This window comes from Eulemur rufifrons, chromosome 7 (assembly GCF_041146395.1).
Source record: "Eulemur rufifrons isolate Redbay chromosome 7, OSU_ERuf_1, whole genome shotgun sequence".
NCBI lineage: Eukaryota > Metazoa > Chordata > Mammalia > Primates > Lemuridae > Eulemur > Eulemur rufifrons.
The window spans coordinates 273,673,544-273,696,478 of record NC_090989.1 but is presented as its reverse complement, the minus strand read 5'-3'; the positions used below and the strand labels follow the sequence as shown (position 1 = coordinate 273,696,478).

General features: G+C 45.5%; 1 pseudogene; it reads left to right on the top strand.

The window, feature by feature from the left end:
* Positions 1–5,297: 5,297 nt before the first annotated feature.
* LOC138386001 (small ribosomal subunit protein uS2-like) lies at positions 5,298–11,892 on the top strand (annotated as a pseudogene).
* Positions 11,893–22,935: the final 11,043 nt, after the last annotated feature.

Below are 22,935 nucleotides of genomic sequence, written 5' to 3'. Positions count from 1 at the left end.
ATGCTCTACTAGGACCAGGTGAAGCAGATTTCAGGCCCCGGTGAGGATGGGCTTCAGGTGGCAAAGCCAGCAAAGCAGCGGAGATGGCAAGGAGCCACTGGAGGGAACAAAGGGGAAGAACGATTCCCAACTTCATTCAGGAGAAACAGGAAGTGCCAACGTGCATCCCTGTCCTTAAATGGGGCTTTGGAGTCAGAAGGTCCAGGTTGGAATCCCTGACACTTATTCCCCCCATAACTTTGGTCAAGTGACTTAAGATACCTGTCTCAGTTTCCTTATTTGTAAAATGGGCATCATGAACTGCCTCTTCACCACCGGTTGGGAAGACAGTGAGAGAAAGACTCTGCACCATGGCGAGGACTGTGGGTTCTGCCTAAATGGATGTTCTTACGAGTGTGGTAGCAGATGTTATTTTAGTAGATTGAGAAAATCCACACTGGTCAGAAAGATGAGTGCAAAGTTACTTTTAAACAAGTGTAATATTTTATTTATCTCAACAGATGCATTTGAGAAATAGCCATTTGTAATGGAACAAGGCATAGGTCAGCCTCCCAACAGTCCTGGTGCAAACGTGGGTTCCCAGGCCTCTGGCAGTTGCTCTATGACTCCAATTTGGGAGGATTCATACACTCAACAGGACCCTAGACCAGAGGACCGAGATGTCCGTGTCCAGCCTAGGTGCTGGCGGCAGCCCCGTGTTCTGCCAGAGTAAAGGCCCCTCCAAAACTAGAGAAAGTGGGCCAGAGTCAATAATTGCTGGGTGCTGGGGATGAAAGCAGGAAAAGCTGGTATTGTTTAAGCAGCAGAGAAGCCAAGAGCATGGCACTCACTTCCTCTTTTTCCATTTAGTAGCAGCCAGGGAAGCCACAGGGCCTAGGGAATCCCAGCCTGGCTCTTCCTCCTGCCCCTCTCTGTCTTTGTACAACACCAGTGATCGCAGGAACCATTTCTTGAATGTCTCATGCCATGCTCTGGGCTTCCCACGTGTTGCCAACTTTCACTCTCACCTCCCTACCCCCCTCCCAAGGTAGGTAACACCATGTGCATTTTTCAGATGAGATGACCAAGCCACAGAAAGGGTTAAGTAGGTCCCTGGAGGTCACACAAGTGGTACTGTACAGTCCGGTCCTCTATGCCTGAGTCCTCAGCCTCCGCTTCTTTGCTCAATGTCCTGAGTCACACTCTGCCACCCTTCCTGGCTTGGGAAACTCTGCCCAGTTCCACTTTCTCAGAGAACAGAAGCAAGGTGTTCACCCCCCACCCCCAGTGAGGCTCGCACCCATTCTCTGCCACTCTCTGCTTTTTCCAGAGCTGTCTGTGGCCCACGGTACGGCCGGTGGGGAGCAAGGCAGAAACACAGGCTGTTTGGCTCCAAGCTCTTTGATTACAAGCCCCAGCATACACAGACCCTGGAATTATCTAACATGTCATTTCCAACCCCAGCAACTTTTCTCTGACAAAGGGAGGTGGACGTCTGGATCTGTGTCTCCACAGAACCAGAGGAAACATTGGAGAACATCTGCTGCAACCCTTTATTTTAAAGATGGGGAAACTGAGGCTGAGAGAGCAAAGGGGCTTGCACCCATAGCCCTGTGATTGTTCCATCTGGTGGCTGCAAAGTCACATAGACACAGCTATCACCAGAAATGGTCAAAATAATAATGAGGATGACCAATACTTTATCAGAGGGCCAAGCAAGTTCCTAGTGCTTCGCTTCATGCATCAACATGTATATTCTACAGCTGGGCAGGATCTGTCTTGGCCTGCCCTTTCAGACCCCCCCAGGGTCAAGTCTGCCTTGTGTGGGTGCCTGGGAGTTCCCTTTGCCTTAGTGTCCTGTCCTCATTCCTCTCTAGACTCTTTTGTACTTCTCTTCCCCGTGAATCTAGGCATCAGTGAGACCAATTTGCCCTGGCTCCTCACCTCAGAGTGCATGTGTCGCTAATGTAGATCTCCTCGGATGGGAGAACTTGGAGTGAGGATGGGGAGAAACCAAGGCCACACATAGGCCATGCAGTGGACAATCTGAGGGTGCTCGCTCCCTCCTCTCAGGATGCCTCTTCCCACACGCACAGGTTGGCCCTCACTTGGCACCCTTGTGCCATAGCCCTCCCTTCACAACACAGATGGCAGCATTAGCAGTAGACACGGGAATGAAGCTGGACTTTCAGGATTTGGAGTTGGAGCTTGGCACATGATAGTCGTGGTTAATTCACTGGGCCTGTGAGGACTAATAATCTCCAAGGCCGCCATTTTGAGGTGGCCATCTTCCATCATGTTCATAGAGAAAGACATGAGCCTTGTTAAGTGACTAGATGGGTGTGGAGAAGCTGGGCTGGCTAAGGAGGACCTCAGGATCAGTGGGGCTCTTTTGGTTGCAGACCTTTTCCGGAGCTAGCTTCAGAAATACTTCAGGATGAGTATTTGTTGAGCACTGAATGCCTTATAGTAAGTTCCTAGAAGCAGAGGATGAGATGGGGATTTTGTGCCAGGGATGGCTTGAGGGAGTGCTCGCAGGAGATCCTGCAATATCCCATGGGACCTCAGTGTCAAACCCAAGCACAGCCTGAGCACTAAAGGGGACCCAGAAAGCGCCCTCTCCCCATCTTTCATCTCTGCCCATCTGCTTCATTCCTCTGCCTCAATCACACCAGCATGTCTCCTTCTCCTTTCTAGAAAATGGCTTTTACCAGCAGCAAGCTGGAATCTTGGTTTGTGGTCCACATCCTAACTTGGGTCAGATTCCTACCCTTTATCCAATGAACTCTAGCCAGAGTGGCAGGGTCACCACACAAACACGTTGCTCCCACTGTGGCCTGGGCATGGAGGGCGCAGTTCCCGTGGGACAGGGGAGGGGAAGCGTGGCAGAGAGACAACGTCACTAGGCAGAAGGACTCAGTCGGCCTTGAAAGGATGGAAAGAATCAGAATGGAGTTGAGGCAGGGAACAGCAGCTTCTGCGAGGGCACAGAATAAGCGAAGGTGTGGAGGCTGGAGGGAGGCAGAACTGGAAGAAAGGAAAGAGGCTGTCTCTTGCCCCAGGCTGCTATTTGCCCAAATTAGCTCGCAGGAGCTGGTTGTTAAATTTCCATGAATTCTTATAGCCAGCTGTTAAGCACAGCCTTCAATAACAATTTATATAAACTTATAGTTAAATACATTATAAAGGTAATAAATTCTCAAAACTTATTACTTCCTAATTATTTGACTATACTTCACTATTATGAATGCTCTTAAGGTTATTTTAGCTGTTCGCCCATATGGTAGAAATACTATATAGCTGTGTGCTATTTATTGCACGTCTCAACTCCACATTCAGTGACATCATGCTGGTAGCCTGAAACCAGCCACAGTGGGAATATTTACACCATGGAAATTAGCAAAGGCTATAAATCAGGGCTTCCCTTCCCCCTCCCCCCAGAGCCTGTTTAGCATTTACCAGCACACCACTGCCCCATACCCTGGGTTTCCCCCCACCCTTGTTCAACTCTGCTTTCAGATTGTCTGTTAATGTGTGTCTCTCATTAGACTGGGAGCTCAGTGGAAAGAGTAAGTGCGTTTGCTCGGTTTTCTGTTATAACCCCAGTGTCGAATAGTGCTTGGCACAGAGCAGATGTTTAGCAAATTTTTATTGGATTAATTAATTAGTGAATGAGGAAAGTGACCAGAGATAAGTTTGGTCAGACAGAGTGATTTGGGACACGACAGGAAGACTGGAGAAGGTTGTCCTTTGAATTCCAAGAGCTGCCAATCCAGACATTTTCTGAACGCTCTGGGCAGGAAGGTGTTTGTCCCGTTATTTTAATGAGAAATTAAAACTATGAGTTCCGTGCAAGCACTGTCAGCTCCGTCCTAAAACACCCAGCTGATGGACTGACACGCTGTTGGAGCCCTAGCAGGCACGAGTCTGTAAGCCCCATAAATGCCAGTAAGATGCCCAACAGCATGAGCGGCAGCAAGGGTCACTGACTCTGTCACGCAGCAGAGGAGTTCCCAGCCTGCCCGCCTCCCAGGTTAGATTTTCAAGGAAAGAGCAAAAGTGCCCAGAGACTGTCCCTCCTTCTGCCAGGCCTGTCATTGTCCCCGCAGCTATACACAGCTGGTGCTACGACAGTGGCATTGATAATAACAACTAAAAGCATAATTGTAACTTCTGCATTCTGAGTGCTTACTATTAACATATGCCGGCCGGGCGCGGTGGCTCACGCCTGTAATCCTAGCACTCTGGGAGGCCGAGGCGGGTGGATCGCTCTAGGTCAGGAGTTCGAGACCAGCCTGAGCAAGAGTGAGACCCCGTCTCTACTAAAAATAGAAAGAAATTATATGGACAACTAAAATATATATATACAAAAAATTAGCCGGGCATGGTGGCGCATGCCCGTAGTCCCAGCTACTCGGGAGGCTGAGGCAGGAGGATCGCTTAAGTCCAGGAGTTTGAGGTTGCTGTGAGCTAGACTGACGCCACGGCACTCACTCTAGCCCGGGCAACAAATCGAGACTCTGTCTCAAAAAAAAAAAAAAAAATATATGCCATTTTATTATTTTAATTAAGCCTTAGAACTCCCCTCCAAGTTAGGTCTTCTTGTCTTCAATTTTACTAATAAGGAAACAGGCTTAGAGAGGAGATGTAACCTGCTTAAGCTTCTACAGCTGGATGAGTGATAGAACTAAGATTTGAATCCAGGTCTGCCTCCAAAGCCCTGATTCTTTCTGCAGCCGAAGTGAAAGAAAGGTAAGGGCTTCTCCACACCTCCTATTCAGGGTCAGGAATTATTTAATTTCATCTTGACAATTTTAGGGTCTGATGTTAGACGCTTCTCTGTACACTTACATATAATGCTTAATTACAACTCACAGTTTCTTTGGATGGAAGGTATTTGGAGTTGTTTAAGAAACAGAACTATTCTAAGAAAGATTGCAAACTGCTATGCTTTAGAAATAAAAAGTAATTCATAAAATACCTTAAACATGTACACACCATGAAGTCTTTGAGGCAGTGCTGTTTTTGTACTTATTGGCCTTGGAGGACAGGACCCCCGAGTCACTCAACCTCTCTGTGCCTTGGTTTCCTCACCTGACAATAGTGTCCACACAAAGAGTTGTGAGGAAATTCAGTGAAATTATCCATGTTAAGGTCTGGGACGTAGAACGGGCTCTGTCAACAGTAGCTGGTATCTTTATGGGAACCCACTAGGTAAAGGCACAGAGGTGTCTAAGGTGAGTGAGCTTGTGCCAGCGTGTCTGGGGTGCAAGGTACGAGGATGAAGGGAGCTGTGGAAGACCAAGGCAGACAGCAAGATGAATCAGGTTTACACAAAACAGGACAGCAGCATCCACGAGTGCCTGACAACCTTGAAGTTTGCCCTTCAACCCCCACAACAGATTTCTCAGGTTGGAGCTACTCTCACACCCAGTTCCCAGATGGAGCAACTGAGGCTGAGCAAGGCAAAGTCACTTGTTTACGTTTCATAGCTGGGAAATGGCAGAGCTGGGACTAGAACCCAGATTTCCCTCCAAACCACTGCCTCCCGCGTGGGGGCTGGGAGCATGCCAGGCCGAAGGGACTGGGCAGTGGGAAGCTGCCGAGGGCTCTCACGCAGGAGACTGACACTGGCAGAGCTGGGTCAAGACGATTCCCGCGGAGGGGCACAGGGGCCCACTGGCCTCCCAGCCCGTGCCTGCCAGGGATTTAGCAGGAAGAGCTGGCTTTTGTTCTGCATGAATCAGCCCAGCTGTTTCTGAAAGCCCAGCCCCACTCTTCTGGGCTCAGCGGACCAGAAGGCATTCAGCTGTCCCCGCAGGTCACCAGTGGGGTGGGAGGGGCGGGACTTTGTACACTGGACTGTGCCATTTACAGAGAGTTATATTATCACAACACGGAACAATGGGCTTTTCAAACGTTGTGCTGTCTTGGAGCTGAAACACAATCAGGCCAGCAGCGCATTACCTTCTTTGGCACTTGGAGAAACTAAAAAAAGAAGAAAAACCCACAGCTGATGATTGGATTAAGGTTTTAGTCAAAAGTTGATCTCCCTCCTCCACTTTCCTCATCCCTCCTCTACATCCCTCCTCCTTTCCCTTCTCCCTACTCTGCCACGCTTCTCTGTTTCTTTTTCCTGTTTTTCTCGTCTTTCTCCCCTGTCTCCAGCAGTAGCAGCACTTTGTTGGAGTCCTAGGAGGTTGGCCCAGGGAATTAGGACACCCAAGTTCCACTCCCTGTCCTACCTTTACCTTGCAAATGACCCTGAGCAAGTCACTCACTCCTCTGAGCCTCCATTGTTTCATCTGCAAAATGGGACAATAGCAGTAACTACCTCCAAGAGAGAGTCTGTATGGCTCATAAAACTGGGAGTTTTCCTCAACCCTGGTTACGCTGCCCTGGCCACAGCACAGGCTTCCTGTCCCAAGGACAGCCGGAGAGCATTTGTCCCGTGAGATCCATTAAACCATCCTTCAAAACCTTAGCTCTTAGGTGGAGTCACTCTAGGTTGTTTTATTTTACATGTGTAATTTGTAAGGGTGTCTTCAAAAACTCATGGTGCAAACACAATTGCTTCATCTCATTTTTTCTCAAACCTAAACCACTGACTTGAGAAACCCAAACCTGATCAGTGAGGAGCCCAGTGTTTCCCTGACGGAGCTTTCCTCCTCTCCTGAATGGTCCCCAAACTCTGAAGCTGAAGCAGCCCCAGCTCACCACCCACACCAAGCAGGCGATCTGGAGGTTTGCTTTCTCCCTGGCGCACAGCTTGCTGCCTTGATCTTGACCTCAGACAGATGACCCTGCAGATCCAGGTCCCTGGGCGGGCACCAGGGGTCTCAGGGAGCTGTCCAGCTCCCTCTCTGCTTAGCCCAGACCCCTGCTCTGTTTCTCACCCAGCACTTCTCCAAGGTCCCAGCCAGCTATGAACCCTGCATCAAAATTTGCTTGTATATCTGCCCCCTGGGGACTCTGACCGCTCTCTTTCTTGTCTCCAGATGCCCATTATGTCCCCCTTTAGGGATGAGGGAGCAGCCTTTAGGCAGTGGAAGGTAGAGCACCCCAAGAGGACTTTCAAGCCTGTTTTTCCTACAGCTGAAAAAGAAAAGCAGTTAAATCTTCAGTGGCAACCTGTGACATCTCTTTTGAAGTAAACAACTCGATCATACTATGAAATACGACTGATGCAGTCTGGCTCTGTTAGACCCATGCAGCTCTGGGGACCTGCTGTGGCGAGGGCAGTGGGTCGGTAACCTCTGCATTTTATCACCATCCAGACAAATCGCAAGCCGCTTTACCCTGGCATTGGTAGCCACACACGATCTGGCCTTGCTTTGTCCCTCCACCCTCATCTTGTCCCCTCGCCACCTGAACCTGTACCCTATGCCACCAAATCACCTGCTGGTCATGTTTTCTGTCACCCAACACTTTCAAGGCTTTGTACCCCAGTTCTCTTTCTTGGGACTGCCCATCTTGATATTTTCCCTTTTGAACTCTTCCCTAACTTTTCAGATTCAGTTTGAGGGACCCTCCTTGGAGAGCCTTCCCTGACCCTTCAGAATGTATTGTGTTAGTGGCACAATCCCACAGTCCCCTGGGCACGCCTCTGTCATGGCACTGCCTGGGCCATTCTACTGAAATGGGCCCCGTGGCCTGTTGTTCATCCCAAAACTCCCCCTAATTCCCTTCCAAGTGATGGTTATTTGTAATGGTTTAGTTACTGGCTTGTTTACTGTCTCCCCCATAGGCTGTGAACTCCCTGAGGGCAGGGCCACAGATGTCATTCTCTACGCCTAGGACAGTGCCCAGCACAGTACCCTGGACAGAGCAGACCTTCCAAACACACCTACTGAATGGAATTGAAATGGCACTTAGCACACTGTGTCATAATCATCGTGTATGTTTCCAGCTCTACCAGTGACCCTCTCGTGGGCAGGGACCAAGTCTTCCTCACTGTCACAGCCCCCGGTACCCAACGCAGGACCTGGTACACAGCAGAAGATGAGCAAATGTTGAATGAATGGGCGGATAGATGGAGGAATAAAATGAATAGAGAGAACTAATACGAAGGCAGGATGAGCAAATGATCAAGTAAAGGAAACCCAAATAACCTTTCTGGAACAGCCAATTGATATCTGCTACTTTCGCTGTTTGAAATAAATATAAGGTTCCTTTCTTGATTCTGCTAACTTGTACTGGTGGAGGAAAAAACTTAGAATCGGTCAAGGCTAACCTTTAAAAAACAATCACCACAGAAATCCAATCACTGGAGTAGCCTTTTAATGAATAGGCAAGACATGCATATCAATTTACACTAATTAGTAAGGCTAAGATACCTTCTCAAAATGTCTCCGTCCTTAACCTTCTAGATTTGTATCAGATATCACCCCTTAGTTTTTCCAAGTTTCATATTTTTAAAAATGTAGTAACTGCTTAAATGTCTTCAACATAGTCTTTTGCTTTAAGTAAAGTAGCCATATTTCCCCAAGTTTCCTAAAATCAGAGCACAGCCTGATTTAGGACTGACAACATTCAGAAACTTTAAACCGAGGACTGCCCTAGAATATTCTGTATCAGTAGTCAGCACACCCACAGATATTTCTATTTTTACATAGCTGTGATCATCACATTTAAACAATTACACACAGCTTTTTTTTCCTCATTACATTATTAAGTGAACGTTTTTCTATGTTGCAATATGCTCTTCATATTTTCTCTGAACAAGTCACTTAACCCTGAGGTCCCCAACCCCCAGGCCACAGACTGGTACCAGTCCATGACCTGTTAGGAACTGGGCTGCTCAGCAGGAGGTGAGCAGCGAGCAAGAGAAGCTTCCTCTGTACTTGCAGCCGCTCCCCATTGCTGCAGCACCGCCTGAGCGCTGCTCCCTCCCCTCTCCGGTCAGTGGAAAAATTGTCTTCCATGAAACCATGAATCCGGTCTCTGGTGCCTAAAAGGTTAGAGACCACTGATTTAACCTCCTGAGCCTTGGTTTTCTCACCTGTAATCACTTCTTCTCCAAGGACACCTCCCCCAGAGCTCTCAGGAGTTCAATCAGCTAATGGAAGGGCCTGTTCTAGTGAGTGAGAGTACAGGCTTTGGGGGTCACACACATTTTTGGAATCCTGGCTCTGGAAATTCCTTATGATGTCATCTTTGGGAAGTTAAGTTTACTTATCATTTTTGGTCCTCAGTTTTCTCATTTGCAAACTGGAAATTATAGTGCCTTATGCAGAGAGTTGGTATACATATTAAATGGGTTTTAAAAATACGTGTGTAATATTTAACCTGGTGCCTGACACATAGTAGCTAGCTCTTAATAAATGGTAGCTGCTATTATTATTATTGTTATTATTATTATACTATCCTTTTCCATCGAGTTTATATATCATGCTTACTTAACCTTTATCAAATGACTTCCTGTTTGTTATTCTTTCTTTAATTGATATATAATAATTGTATATATTAGGGGTACAGATGATATTTTGATACAGGCATACAATGTGTAATGATCAAATCAGGGTAATTGGGGTATCCATCACCTCAAACATTTATGTTTTCTTTGTGTTGGGAACATTACAAATCTTCTCTTCTATCTATTTTGAAATATACAATAAATTATTGTTAACTATAATTTCCCTACATACTATTGAAAACTAGAACTGATTCCTTCTACCTAACTGTATTTTTGTACCCCTTAACCAACCTCTCTTCATACCCCTACTCCCCTACCAGCCTCTGTAACCACCATTCTCTCTACCTCCAAGAGATCAATTTTTTAGCTCCCGTATATGAGTGGGGAACACACAATATTTGTTTTGTTGTTTTTTTTTTTTGCCTGGCCTATTTCACTTAATGTAATGACCTCCAGTTCCATCCATGTTGTTGCAAATGACAGGATTTCATGCTTTTTTATGGCTGAATAGTATTCCGTATATACATCACATTTTCTTTCTGTTCCTTGCTCTCATAGGTACATCCTCAGGCATACAACTTTTTTCCTGTCAAAAAATTCTCCCTTCAGATTAAACTCTCAAGAAGGGCCAGCACGGCCACATTGGCCCCCCTCCTGCTTCTGCTTAGCGACCTCCTGATTTTTCAAGACCCAATTCAAAAGCCTTCAAAAAGCCTTCTTTGACCCCCAAAAAGAGTGAATCTCCACTAGCCACACTTTACCTAGAACATACCACCCCTCTCATTGGTCTCTCCAGATCCTCTCCCTCCAATCAATTCCCACATGGCCCCAGAAGGATTTTTCTAAAAATACACGTAAAGCACTGTGCAGGGGGAGAAAAGAATTTCTTAATGGCTGCTAGGGAGAGTAAACTGGCAGAAGACAAAAAAGGACAATGAGAAAACCTATTCTCTCTGATCCAGCAATTCTACCTCCAGGAATTTTTTTCTGCAGATATACCCAAACATGTGCAACAGGGCATATTTACAAGTTATTAAGCATTGCTTGTAGTAGCAAAAAAATGGAAATCACCTAGATATCCTCCAATAGGGGATTATGCAAATAAACCATGATACACGCATATACTGGAATACCATTTGATTATAAACAAAGGATGGGGAAAATATTTATGTAGTAAAATGGGGCTATTCCCAAGCTATATATAGTTTTGTTTTTCACTTTGTTGCTCAGGCTGGAGTGCAGTGTCATGATTATAGTTCACTGCAGCCTTGATCAAACTTCTAGGCTCAAGAGATCTCCCTGCCCTGAGCCTGCTGAGTAGCTATTTTTAAAAATTTTTGTAGAGATGGGGGTCTCACTGTGTTGCCCAGGCTGGTCTCGAATTCTTGACCTCAAGTGATCCTCCCACCTCAACCTCCCAAAGTGCTGGGATTACAGGTGTGAGCCACCATGCCCAGCCCCAAGCTATATATAGCTTTAAGTGAAAAACAAGGTGCAAAGCAATGTGTATGGGGTACGAGCATGTGTTTTAAAAACAAAACAGGAAGCCTTTCTGTGCTACCCAAAGAGGGGTCCATACGGCGTTGTTAAAGGGAAACGTTAACAATATAACTTAAAGGGAAGTTTTCACAATGTCCAGAGCCCTGACGTCCTGCAAATGAAGGAGGAGGATGTCCTCAAATTTCTTGCAGTAGGGAACCCACTTAGGTGGCACCAACCTTGACTTCCAGATGGAACCGTACATCTACAGAAGGAAAAATGATGGCATCTACGTCATACGTCTGTGTCATATCCTCCAGGAATACTGGCCAGCAAGCTGTGCTAAAGTTTGCTGCTCCACTGGAGCTACTCCTGTTGCTGGCTGCTTCACTCCTGGAACCTTCACTAACCACATCCAGGCAGCCTTCCGGGAGCGGCATGTGCTGGTGGTCACTGACCCCAGGGCTGACCACCAGCCTCTCACAGAGGCGTCTTATGTTACCTGCCTCCCTTTGCTCTGTGTCACACAGATTCTCCTCTGCATTGTGTGGACATCCTGTGCAATGATAAAGGAACAGGGAGCTCACTCAGTGGGTCTGATGTGGTGGATGCTGGCCCTGGAAGTTCTGCTGTGCGTGGCACCACCTCCCGTGAGCACCATGGGAGCTCGTGCCTGACCGCTACTCCTACAGAGATCCTGAACCGATTGAAAAGGAAGAGCAGGCTGCTGCTGAGAAAGCTGTAACCAAGGAGGAATTTCAGGGTGAAGGGACTGCTCCAGCTCCTGAGGTCACTGCCACTCAACCTGAGACCGCAGACTGGTCTGAAGGCGCACGGGTGTGTCTGTGCCTGCTCAGCAGCTCCCCACTGAAGCCTGGAGCGCTCAGCCGGCCACGGAAGCCTGGTCTGCAGCTGCCACTGCTCAGGCCGCCGAATGGGTTGGAACAGCCCCTGAGTGGTCTTACGCTGTTCCTCCACAGGCTCCTAAGCAAGGTGGAGATAAAGTTGAAGGAAAATAAACATCAGTTCCTTAAGAAAGGTAGAGGAAGAGGAAAAGGAAAAGGAAGAGGAAGAAGAAGAGGAGGAAGAGGAAGAGGAGGAGGAAGAAGGGAAAGAACAGATATATGTAGTTGCTCATACCTACATAAAATACTTTGGAAGGATACATAAGAAACTGGTAACATTGGTCATCTCTGAGAAGAGTACTAGGTGGCTGGCAGGTGGGGTCAAAGGAGATTTTTCTGTGTATATTCTTTTGTTGCTTTTGAATTTTAAACTATGCATATGTGTTATCTATTAAAATTATAATAGAGATCAAACAGGTTGTAGGGACAAAAAATATTGCTATGTGTGCTTGTTGCTACAAGAGGTGGCAGAAAAATTCATCTTTGGGAAAAAAGTTCCTCTTGTGTTGGGGAGAAAAGCCTTCTAAAGTTCTTTTGGTTGTGCAAAGTCAAAGCCCAGAGAGCCCAGTCTGGAGGGGAGAGGTTAAAATCCTCATAAAGTGAAGGATGACCTCATTAGGTGAAGAGGTAGTTCTGATTTTAAATAATTCTTTACCTCCTGTGTTGTGGACCCAGGAGACAGGAGTCTGGGGCCCTGGGAACAAGAGGGAGAGAAAAGGAAGGAGAAAGAACTTAGATCTAAATAAGAATGGAACCCAGGGCTGAGAGTGCTCCCCACACAAGGTAGAAAGCCGAAGGCCTTTAGAGCAAGTGATCCTGTTTTGTGTGGAGCGAGAGTCTTGCTGTTGTGCGTGCAGCAGGCTGTGAAACTAAAACTGTTTTAGTACCAAAGCTGAACTCTTTCGCAGTTGCCTCCCTTTCTGTGCCTACCTGCCACTTCTGCCCTCCCACATCACGCAGTTTGAGTGCTGAGCACCCCCTTAACGAAAAGGAAATTTTTCCCCCTTTTTTTGGTTGATTTGTTTTCATGGCTGATGATTCAGATTCCAGATTTTATAGGTCATCAAATTTTCTGCTAAAGAGCTGGAGCCCAGGGGAACTAGTAGAGAGAAAGAAGGAAGTACTACTGAGGAAGCCACAAAAGGAAAAAGAAGGGTTTTCTCAAAATTATAAGGAAGTCAGGGGATAGAGGGAGGAGAAGAAAGTGAAGGGGGGGTTACCCCAAGTGCCCTGCCAGCCTGGGAGTGGATCTGGGGCCATTTACCAAAAAGGAGGAGGACTTGAAGTTCACTTGAGACAGGTGAGTGGAAGGAACTAGCAAAGAAGGGCTTCGGGAGCCATTGAGCACCAAAGAGCAGAATGAGACCTGAGTCATTGTCATAGATCTCTCAGCCGTGACCAGAGAGAGAACCTCCTGTGCCTGCACCAAACTCACCTATGCACATTGTCCCACTGTGGGCAGCTGGTGAATGTGTCACCCCGCTAGCCCTGATAACTGCCCGGATGCCTGCCAAGCTGAAGAGATGCTCATTTGTACCATACAACTTCAACATGGACCTGTCCATTACTCCAGGTGGCAGACACCTACATAATGCTCCAGGTACAAAAGCTATATGCCCAAAGCAGAGAAATGGGGCCTTCGGCACAGTGGAGTGGTAACAAGAAAGCTCAGGACATCTGCACTTGGTGGGGAGCAGGGAGGGGTAACAGGAAAAGTAGGAGCTGAACTGAACAAGCTCATACTCTCCTGAAATCGGACGATGATTAATGACACCACTGTTGCAAGTGGATAGGAACAATCTGGATGTCAGCTGTCTGACACATCTGACAATGTTACCTGCTTAAAACCTATCAAAGTCCTATGCAATGGACTGAATGTGTGTGCCCCAAATTCATACGCTGAAACCCTAAGGTCAATGTGATGGTATCCGGAAGTGGGGCCTTTGCGAGGGAATCAGTCATGAAGGTGGAGCTTTATGAATGGGATTCGTGCCCTTGTAAGAAGAGGGCAGAGTGCTAGCTCGCTCTGTTTCCACTATATGAGGCTGCGAAGAGAATTTGGCAGTCTGCAACCCAGAAGAGGGCCCTCATCAGAGCCCAGCCATGCTGGTGCCCTGATCTCAGACTTCCAGCCTCCAGAACTGTGATAAATAAATTTCTATTGGTTCTAAGCTACCCAGTCTACAGCAGCCCAGACTGATGAAGACAAGCTACTCTCTACCTCCAGGGTAAATTCAAAATTTCTTAGCCTGGTGTATCCATCAGGATAGGCTATGTTAGATCACAGTAACAAATTAATCCCCCAAATCCTAGTGTCTTAATACGACAAAAGCTTATTTCTTGCTCATTTGCTCCACATAATCACTCATGGGCTGTAGACTGATGGAGGCCACCATCTTGGAGCTGCACTTGGAACGTGGGGGCTCCTTGGTCACTACAGCAAGGCAGGGAAGCTAAGGGAGAAATCACACTTGCTCTCCATGCTTTAGCCCAGAGCTGACCTATATGACTTCTGCTTACAGCCCACTGGTGAAACCAGTCATGTGGTTCCCTCCAATGGCAAGCAGAGTGGGAAATGTGGAAAGTAGACGGATATTCGGTGAACAGTAAATATCTCTGTCATACGTGGCATTCAAGACCTTTTGAAATCTGCCCCCAGGAGCCCCTCCACCATCATTTCCTGCCACTGTCCCCCTTTCATAATCTGCCTCTGGCCGCAGGCTTTTCCCAGCTCCCCCAGCATGTCCTCGAACTGTCACTCCCCCGTGCCTTAGCTCAAGCCGGTTTCTGAACATAAAATGTCCTTTTTCTACCTTCTCCAACTGTTGAAATTCTACTTCTCCCTTGAAGCTGAGCTTGAAAGCTACCTTCTCCATTCCTGATCCCTCAAGGTAAAATTAATTCACGCTTCCTGGTTTGGCCACATCTGTTTTTATAAATTCCCATTAGCACTTAAGTTCCGTGGGACTGACTTCCGGACATTTTTCACAGTGCCTGGTGCATAGTGGACACTAAATAAATATTTGCTGAATAAATGCTTCCACTTTAGACTCTTTCAGATGAAACTCAAACTGTTTGTATGTCTTTCTCCACACCCATTCACCTGCCCAGTAGGTTGTGAATACTGGATGATACAGACTAGATCTTATGCATCTCCATTTGCCCGTTCCCTACCAGCACTGGGACATTGTTCAGTAAATGTTTGGGGGAAATATAGTAATATAATTTGTCTTATTTAAATTTAAATAATGATTTTAAAATAATTACAAATGGGTCTTTTAAAAATGAACAAAGGCTGTATGTATGTTATACTTCAATTCAAATGTTTACTTTAGCCAGGCAGGGTGGCACACACCCTTAGTTCCAGCTACTCGGGATGCTGAGATGGGAGGATTGCTTGAGCCTAGGAGTTCAAGCCCAGCCTGAGCAATATAGTGAAAAAAAAAAAAAGTTTACTTTAAAAAACAAACAAGAGTGATAAGCAAAAAAAGGAAGTATCTAGAAAGTATATTGCACAAACACAAAGGCACTTCTAAAAGACATAGTCATTGGTGTGTGAGTTTTGTAATGGCACCTGTGGACAAATGTATTAAGGTTCTTTTGGGTACTGTAGCATCAGCCAGAGCTAGCTAGCTACAGCAACAGGGAACACAAGGCTAGGATCACATCCTGGCCTTAGGATAAGGTAGAATCAACTCCAGACGCTACGGGGAACACACACAGCCCTCTTTATTTCTCTTACATCTGCTTCTCTCTGAGCATATACTTCATTGTTCTCACTCACTAAAACCCAGCTTTTTCTACTTCTCAGAAGACAGCCGCCAAAATCATCAACCAACAGCTACCTGGTTTCCATCTCCTTTCAAGACAGCAGCAGCCATGTTCTCTGTCCTAATTTCAAGATCCCAGAGAAACACTCTGACAGGCCCAGCTTACTCAGGTGCCCACCTGGTCCAATCACTAGTGACCAGGGTGGGACGTCCGCAGCTACACACATGGCTATTTCTCACCATGACCTTGTTTATAGGGGAACCAGACACCAGAAAACAGGGGCTAGGAAGAAAAGGCAACTCCTGTCCATTAAAATCAGGAAGAAGGAGAACCACTCTTGAGAAAGTAGCTTCAGAAAGAGAAAAAATATATAATTATAAATATGTCCTCTGAAAAGAATGGATGATAAGGACACATTATTTGGGAAGGAATGAAATGGCAGAACCACTTCATAGTTACTCTCTTGAATCTCCCCATACGTCACCCTGTGTGTACGTCTGTTGCCAAGTCCGGTCAATTCTATCTCCTAAATCTTTCGTGAAATAGCTCCCTCCTCACCACCTCCATCGCCTTGGCTCTTACTTTACTGTCTCTGGTCTGGACTCTTACAAAGACCTCCTACCTGGCCTCCATGCCTCCAGTCTCATCTTGTCCTGATCACCCATCACACTGTGGCCTCCAAATGATCCTTCTTACAAACATATAATCCTGTTGCTTCCCTGCTTAAAACTCTTCAAAGGCCCCCATCACCTTCCAAATTTCCTTGATGTGGCATCAGCCTCATCTACTCTCTTTCTTTCTCAGACACCAGGACTTCTCTCCATCCCATCCCACGGACAATCTGTGCTTGCAGGTCCCCTAAAGCTGTGGTCCCCAACCCCTGGGCCTCAGACCACTACTGGTCCGTGGCCTGTTAGGAACCGGCCGCACAGGTGGAAGTGAGCTGTGGGCGAGCCAGCCAAAGCTTCATCTGTATTTACAGCTGCTCCCCATCGCTTGCACCGCCACCTGAGCTCCGCCTCCTGTCAGATCAGCGGCATTAGATTCTGCATTATGGTGAGTTGTATCATTATTTTGCTGTATATATTACAATGTAATAATAATAGAAATAAAGTGCACAATAAATGTAATGCACTTGAATCATCCTGAAACCACCCCCGCCCCCACAAAAATTGCCTTCCATAAAAGCAGTCCCTGGTGCCAAAAAGGTTGGGGATGGTTTTGTCCTAAAACATTTGCTCTCTCCAGTCCCTCTGCCTAGGGTGCCCTTCCCATCCATTATCTCTGCCTGGTGATACTACCTACCCTTCAAGGTCCAGTTCAATGTCTTCACTTCCTCTGTGTTGCCTCCACATCGCATCCATTTTTAGCTCTGGATACATCTGTTCCCCTGCTGTGTTCTTTCGGAGCAGTAACCATGCTCATGCATCTTCTAATCCCCCGTCTCAAGTCTAGGTCCTGACCCCACACTAGGAATCAACAAATGCTTAAGGAAAGCAGGAAGGAGGGAGGGAGGAAAAATAGAAAGAAGGGAGGGAGAGAAAAAAGAAAGAAGGCAGGCAGGAAAAGGAAGGAGAAGGAAGGGAAGGGAGGGAGGGAGGCAGGGAGGAAGTAAGCAAGGAAAGAAGGATGGAAGGAGGGAGGGCGGGAGAAAGGGAGGACTAAGGGAAGAGCCAAGGGCTTGAAGTTTTAACACTTGTTTCTTCTCCATTTATCACAAACTTGGATACATTATGGCACTTTCCTAAGACCCAGTCCCCTCCTTCATACGATAACATGTCCTATCAACATACAGGCTTACTGAAGATCAAATAAAGAAGAGAATGTGGAAGTACTTTACTCATTTCTATGCAAATATGAGTTATTACTAATTGCACATTGGGTAGCACATACGGATTCTCCTAACTACCCAAAGACTGCAAGTCTTAGCATACTGCTTTCACGGGCCAGCCACCCTTGCAGTGGGTGGGACGTTGGGGTGTGGGGGGTGAGGTTGCTTTAGCTGTGTTTTATCAGTGATTCATTACCAGAATCTTGTGAGTCGGGTGGGGTTAACCTTGGGGTTCATTAGGATCACAGTGTAACAACTGGGTAAATTTGATGACATTTTTCCATTTTGGATACTTTCTGTACTTATTTTACATCTTGAACGCTGTCTTCCTCCTGATTCAAATGAATCTACAGAACACTGGCATCTACTGGCTATTACTAATGATTTTATCTTGAATCGCAAATTTTCTACTCACTTCTCTCTCAAGCTTCGGGATCAGTTTAACTGAAAAGTATCTTGAGCCTGGTATTGCGATGGGAGATGATGAAAAACTGTTTCCATCTGCAACTACTTATCTGTGTGAATCAGGATTTTCTCAATCCTCTAACCAGAATAGAAGGCAGAGGGAAATTAGAAGCCGCACGGATGGAAGGTACAGCGGTCATGCTGCTCGTCTGGCAGGCCAGTGGAGCCTATTTAGGCCTGATGGTGTTTTAAGAAATGGAACAATGTGGGACAGATGTGGGACAGCAGTGTGACAAGGGTTCCCTTACGTGGGAGGTGATGGGCCCTTGAGCACTGGCACGGCCTTTCTATGAGCACCAAGGCCTGAGCACCTGCGGCCTGGCTGGTTTCTCACTACCCGTGGGCTGCACTGACCACTGAACTTGAGCAAGCCTCTGTGAGAACCCAGGACCTCAGTCTCCTCCCTTGTTTCCTTGTTCCATGCACAGCTTCTGCTCCGCTTGTTTGCTTTCCTTAGTCAAGCAAAGTTCAACCTGTCCAAGTCATCATTCTCACCAATCTTTGCACCCATTCTGGACTTCACAATCTGGCCAGACTCATCTAGAACAATCTATTGTTCTGTCTGCCTAGTCACTTTCCACCCCCGTGTCTCTGGGCATTGTTCTTCCCCACCCCCTCCATTCACACGAACACCACAAACACCATAGGAGCAGTCATTTCACTCATGCCTTGAACTTTAGCCATGACTGACCTAGACGTGGGCTATCCCTTCAGATAGAACAATCCCAGCTCCTGGACCAATCGATTTCTTCTAGAATTTTTGGAAATGGGCCTGGGAGAAAAAAAAATCTATCTCTATTTGAATGGCTGAACTTGGGCTTGTAAAATCCAGAAACTATGGGTGTGCATGTTTCCCATGATGTGGACTGGAAAGTGAAGAAAGCTGTTCTGCAACAAGAGGGAGTGGAGATTGTCAAAGTAATGCTGAAGAGTGGAGCTGAGACTTGGAGAAAGAATCCAGAGGAACTTTACATTCTGAACCATGTTCCTCATAAATCTCAGTGGCATTTCTGTCTTAGAATTCCACAAGATTGCCCCAAGTCCCAATAATAAATGTCCAAATTTTGCCTTGGCTAAGCTAAGGTTTCTAGAATTGCAAGCAAAGAATTCTCATGAATATATATATACATTGAGAACCCAAATTTCAAGATCTTTGTCCATCAGAATTGCCTCGTTTTCTCATTAACTAACTTTACAATTAGTTCAATACATTTGAATTTATATAAATGAAATATCTATCAGTGTGGATGCTTTCAGCCTCCCGGTTTGCCCTCTCATTGTCACAAAGTGGCTGCGGCAGCTCCTCACAAAACAATCACATCCTCACCCAATATACACAACTTTCTTCATATCCCTTCAATAAAAAACACCCATTTTTATTGTGGAAAATTAAAAAACCATCCAAAGGCAGAGAGAATAGTATAATGGTACTAATGTACTCTTCACCCAGCTTTCACAACCATCACTACAGACTCATCCCAAATCATCTACATGTTCACATACCTTTCCCCTCCTTGCCCCTAGATTATTTTGAGGGAAAATTCTAGACATGATATTGCGTAACTATTTCACAATATATCTCTGAAAGATACAAATTCCTTTGTTTTAAAATTTATGTATTTATTTATTTATAGAGACAGAGTCTCACTATGTTGCCCAGGCTGGAGCGCAGTGGCTACTCACAGGTGAGATCCTATCACCAGCACCCTGCAGCCTTGAACTCTTAGGCTCAAGCAATCCACCCACTTCAGCCTCCCAAGTAGCTGAGACTACAGGCATGTGCCACCACACCTGGCACAAATTCTTTTTGTTTTTTTAAATCTCTACAGTATCACAGATAAAAACATGGACAATCATTTCCTAGTGCCATCAAATGTGCAATAAAGTTCACATTTCCCTGGTTGTCTTAAAAATGTGTTTTTCAGCCAAGCCTGGTGGCACATACCTGTAGTCCCAGCTACTTGGGAGACTGAGGCAGGAGGATTGATTGAGTCCAGGAGTTTGAGACAGCAACGTGGTATGATTGTGGCTGGAAATAGCCACTGCACTCCAGCCTGAGCAATATAGCAAGACCTTGTCTCTAACAACAACAAAAAAATTGTGCTTTTCTTTTTACAGTTTACTTGAATTTCAGTTCTTTTTAGTGGGCATAGTTAAGAAATATATATGTTGTTTTCTAAAGCTAAAAGGTATAATGCATTCATATTGATACTTCCAATTAAAATGGAGGACTGCAGAGTTTTTACTCAACCTTATCGATCTTACATCTTTATCTCCTATCAACTATGCCAAAGATCTGAATTCTTAAGGACATCAATATAATTATTCTTTTTGTCAGACGTGCAGTTCTTTTTTGTCAGATATATTCCTCTAGGGAAATAGAGTCAAATGATAATCACTTAAAGTCACTCAAAGTCTTCTCTGTGTGGTTATGTCACTAACTGGATGCACAGATAGGGTCATTTATATTTCATTTTATTTTCAACTTCTAGGGATTTTTAAAAAAATTTTATTTATAAGTACATAAAATACATTGTTCCAAAGTTAAATCTACAAAGCAAGCTACATTTTAAAAAGCTTAGCTTCTTCCCTGTCTCTTCCTCTCCATTCCCTCCCTTTTGTTATAGTAATATTTTATTAAATTTTTATAACTTCTTTTTTTTTTTTTTTTTTTGAGACAGAGTCTTACTCTGTTGCCCGGGCTAGAGTGAGTGCCATGGCGTCAGCCTAGCTCACAGCAACCTCAAAGTCCTGGGCTCAAGCGATCCTCCTGCCTTAGCTTCCCGAGTAGCTGGGACTACAGGCGTGTGCCACCATGCCTGGTTAATTTTCTTTCTATATATATTTTTAGCTGTCCCTATCATTTCTTTCTATTTTTAGTAGAGACGGGGTCTCGCTCTTGCTCAGGCTGGTCTTGAACTCTTGAGCTCAAACAATCCTCCCGCCTCTGCCTCCCAGAGTGCTAGGATTACAGGCGTGAGCCACTGTGCCCGGCCTTATAGCTTCTTTTATTTGTAGGTAAATAATTGCATACTCTACACACTTCTCTCTTTTTACTTAAAAAAATGTATATCCTGGAGATCATACACATAGTAGTAGAAAAATTTCTTTCTTTTTTTTTTTTTTTTTTGAGACAGAGTCTTGCTCTGGTGCCCTGGGTAGAGCACAGTGGCATCATTACAGCTCACTGCAACCTCAAACTCTGGGACTCAAGCTATCCTCCCACCTCAGTCTCCCAAGTAGCTGGGACTCCAGGAGTGTGCCTCAACCCCCACCTAATTTTTCTATTTTTAGTAGAGATGGGGTCTTGCTGCTGCTCAGGCTGGTCTCAAACTCCTGAGCTCAAGCAATCCTCCCGCCTCAGCCTCCCAGAGTGCTAGGATTATAGGCTTGAGCCACCAGACCTGGCCAAAAAATTTCTTGTTCCCTGTTACGGCCGCATAATTCTCCATTTGAGGGATGTGCCATAGTTTATTCAATTAGTCTTCTATTGATAGACATTTGGGTGGTTTCCATTTTCATTCTACAGATGACAATGTGGGTTGAGGGGACAGTGGGGAGGCATAAGCATTTTGCTCAGTTCCGTGACCAGTGAGTGGCCCAGCAAATGACTGCTCCCCCTGGGGCAGCAAGCAGCTTGCATTAGCTTTTCTGTCCTTCCCAGGAATCAAATATTTATAAATCATCACGCAACTGAGTTTACTAAGAGTATTTGTCTTTTTTGCAGAATCAGAGCAATGGACACCTTTTGTGTTGTGATTTTTGCCATTTATCTGGCATTGTTGGAGAATAAAAACGAAAGGAATAACTATAACATGAAAAGTGCTTCACAGTTTATAAAATTCTTTCTCTCACATGATCCTTGCTCTGTGAAACAGTAAGTTATCCCACTTCACGGATGTGGAAACTGAGGCCCAAAGAGGTGACATTACCTGCCCAAGTTCTCACAGATCATTAAATGACACAGTCAGAATCACAACCTGGGGGGAAAGCTTGTTGGCTATGGGGATCTGACATCCAATGACAGGGACTATAGTCCTGTCCCAGGAATAGTCCTATGAATTTCAGGCTCATAAAATTCACAAAACTTAGGTTTTTCAAGTTAAAAACCCTAAGTAACATTTTGATTGGCTGAGGTTTGTTTCTGTGTGTTCGTTTGTTCAGCTGAAATCTTTCACTGAATCAATTCATTTGTGGAGGAATGACATTTTTATTATCTCAAGTCTTCCCATCCTTCATCTTTTATGCCTCCAAGGAGAATCTGATGATTTTTCTTCATGGAGACATTTTGCATTTCTCGCTGAGTTTATTCTTTTACAAATTGCCTTTGTAGCTAAGTTGAATAACATCTTTGGTTCTGTTGTGCTTTTTTTCCTAATTGATTAAATATTACATTATTTTTATTTCCAGTTAGTAACTTGATACTTGGTTGAACTTGCTTGTTTCCAAGAGCTTTTCAGTTAATTGTCTTCAGTTTTCAGGCTAGAATTATACCATCTGCAAATATTTTAAAAAGCAAAACAAAACCTGCTCTCCGGCTTCCACCACGAGTGCTCTTTTTACCACATGACACTGCATTTCCCCACAACTCTGCATTTTCCAGATGACTAAACGGCTCCTTAAATGCCAAAATATTTAGAAACATAGCTGCCTGAGCTGGAAGTCTTTCTCAAATGAATGGCAATGTACAGCAAATACTTGCACAACACACCCCTCCCCTATCTTTTGGTCCCAGCCCCTCACTTTCTTCTGGGGAACTGCCCCTCCCCAACACCATGAGGTCCTAGCAAGAATGTCCATCACTTGATACCACTCACATGCCTCCAAACAGACCCCGGTCCCACCACAGGCCAACCTAACTGATTCTTCCAAGAATTTGTATCTTAAGAGAAGGGACACTTGGCCAGAAGGACATCTAGAGGCAGGCCCTAAGGAGACGTCCAGGAATTTTTGCCTGGGGCTGCCCTGATTTCTATCCCTCCCAAGGCCTGATTGTTCAAGTTCTCCTTAGATTCCAGGAGCTACCTAATACCTTTTCAATACATTCTCTTTCTTGGCTTAGGTTTGCTTCTGTTACAAATGATACAGAT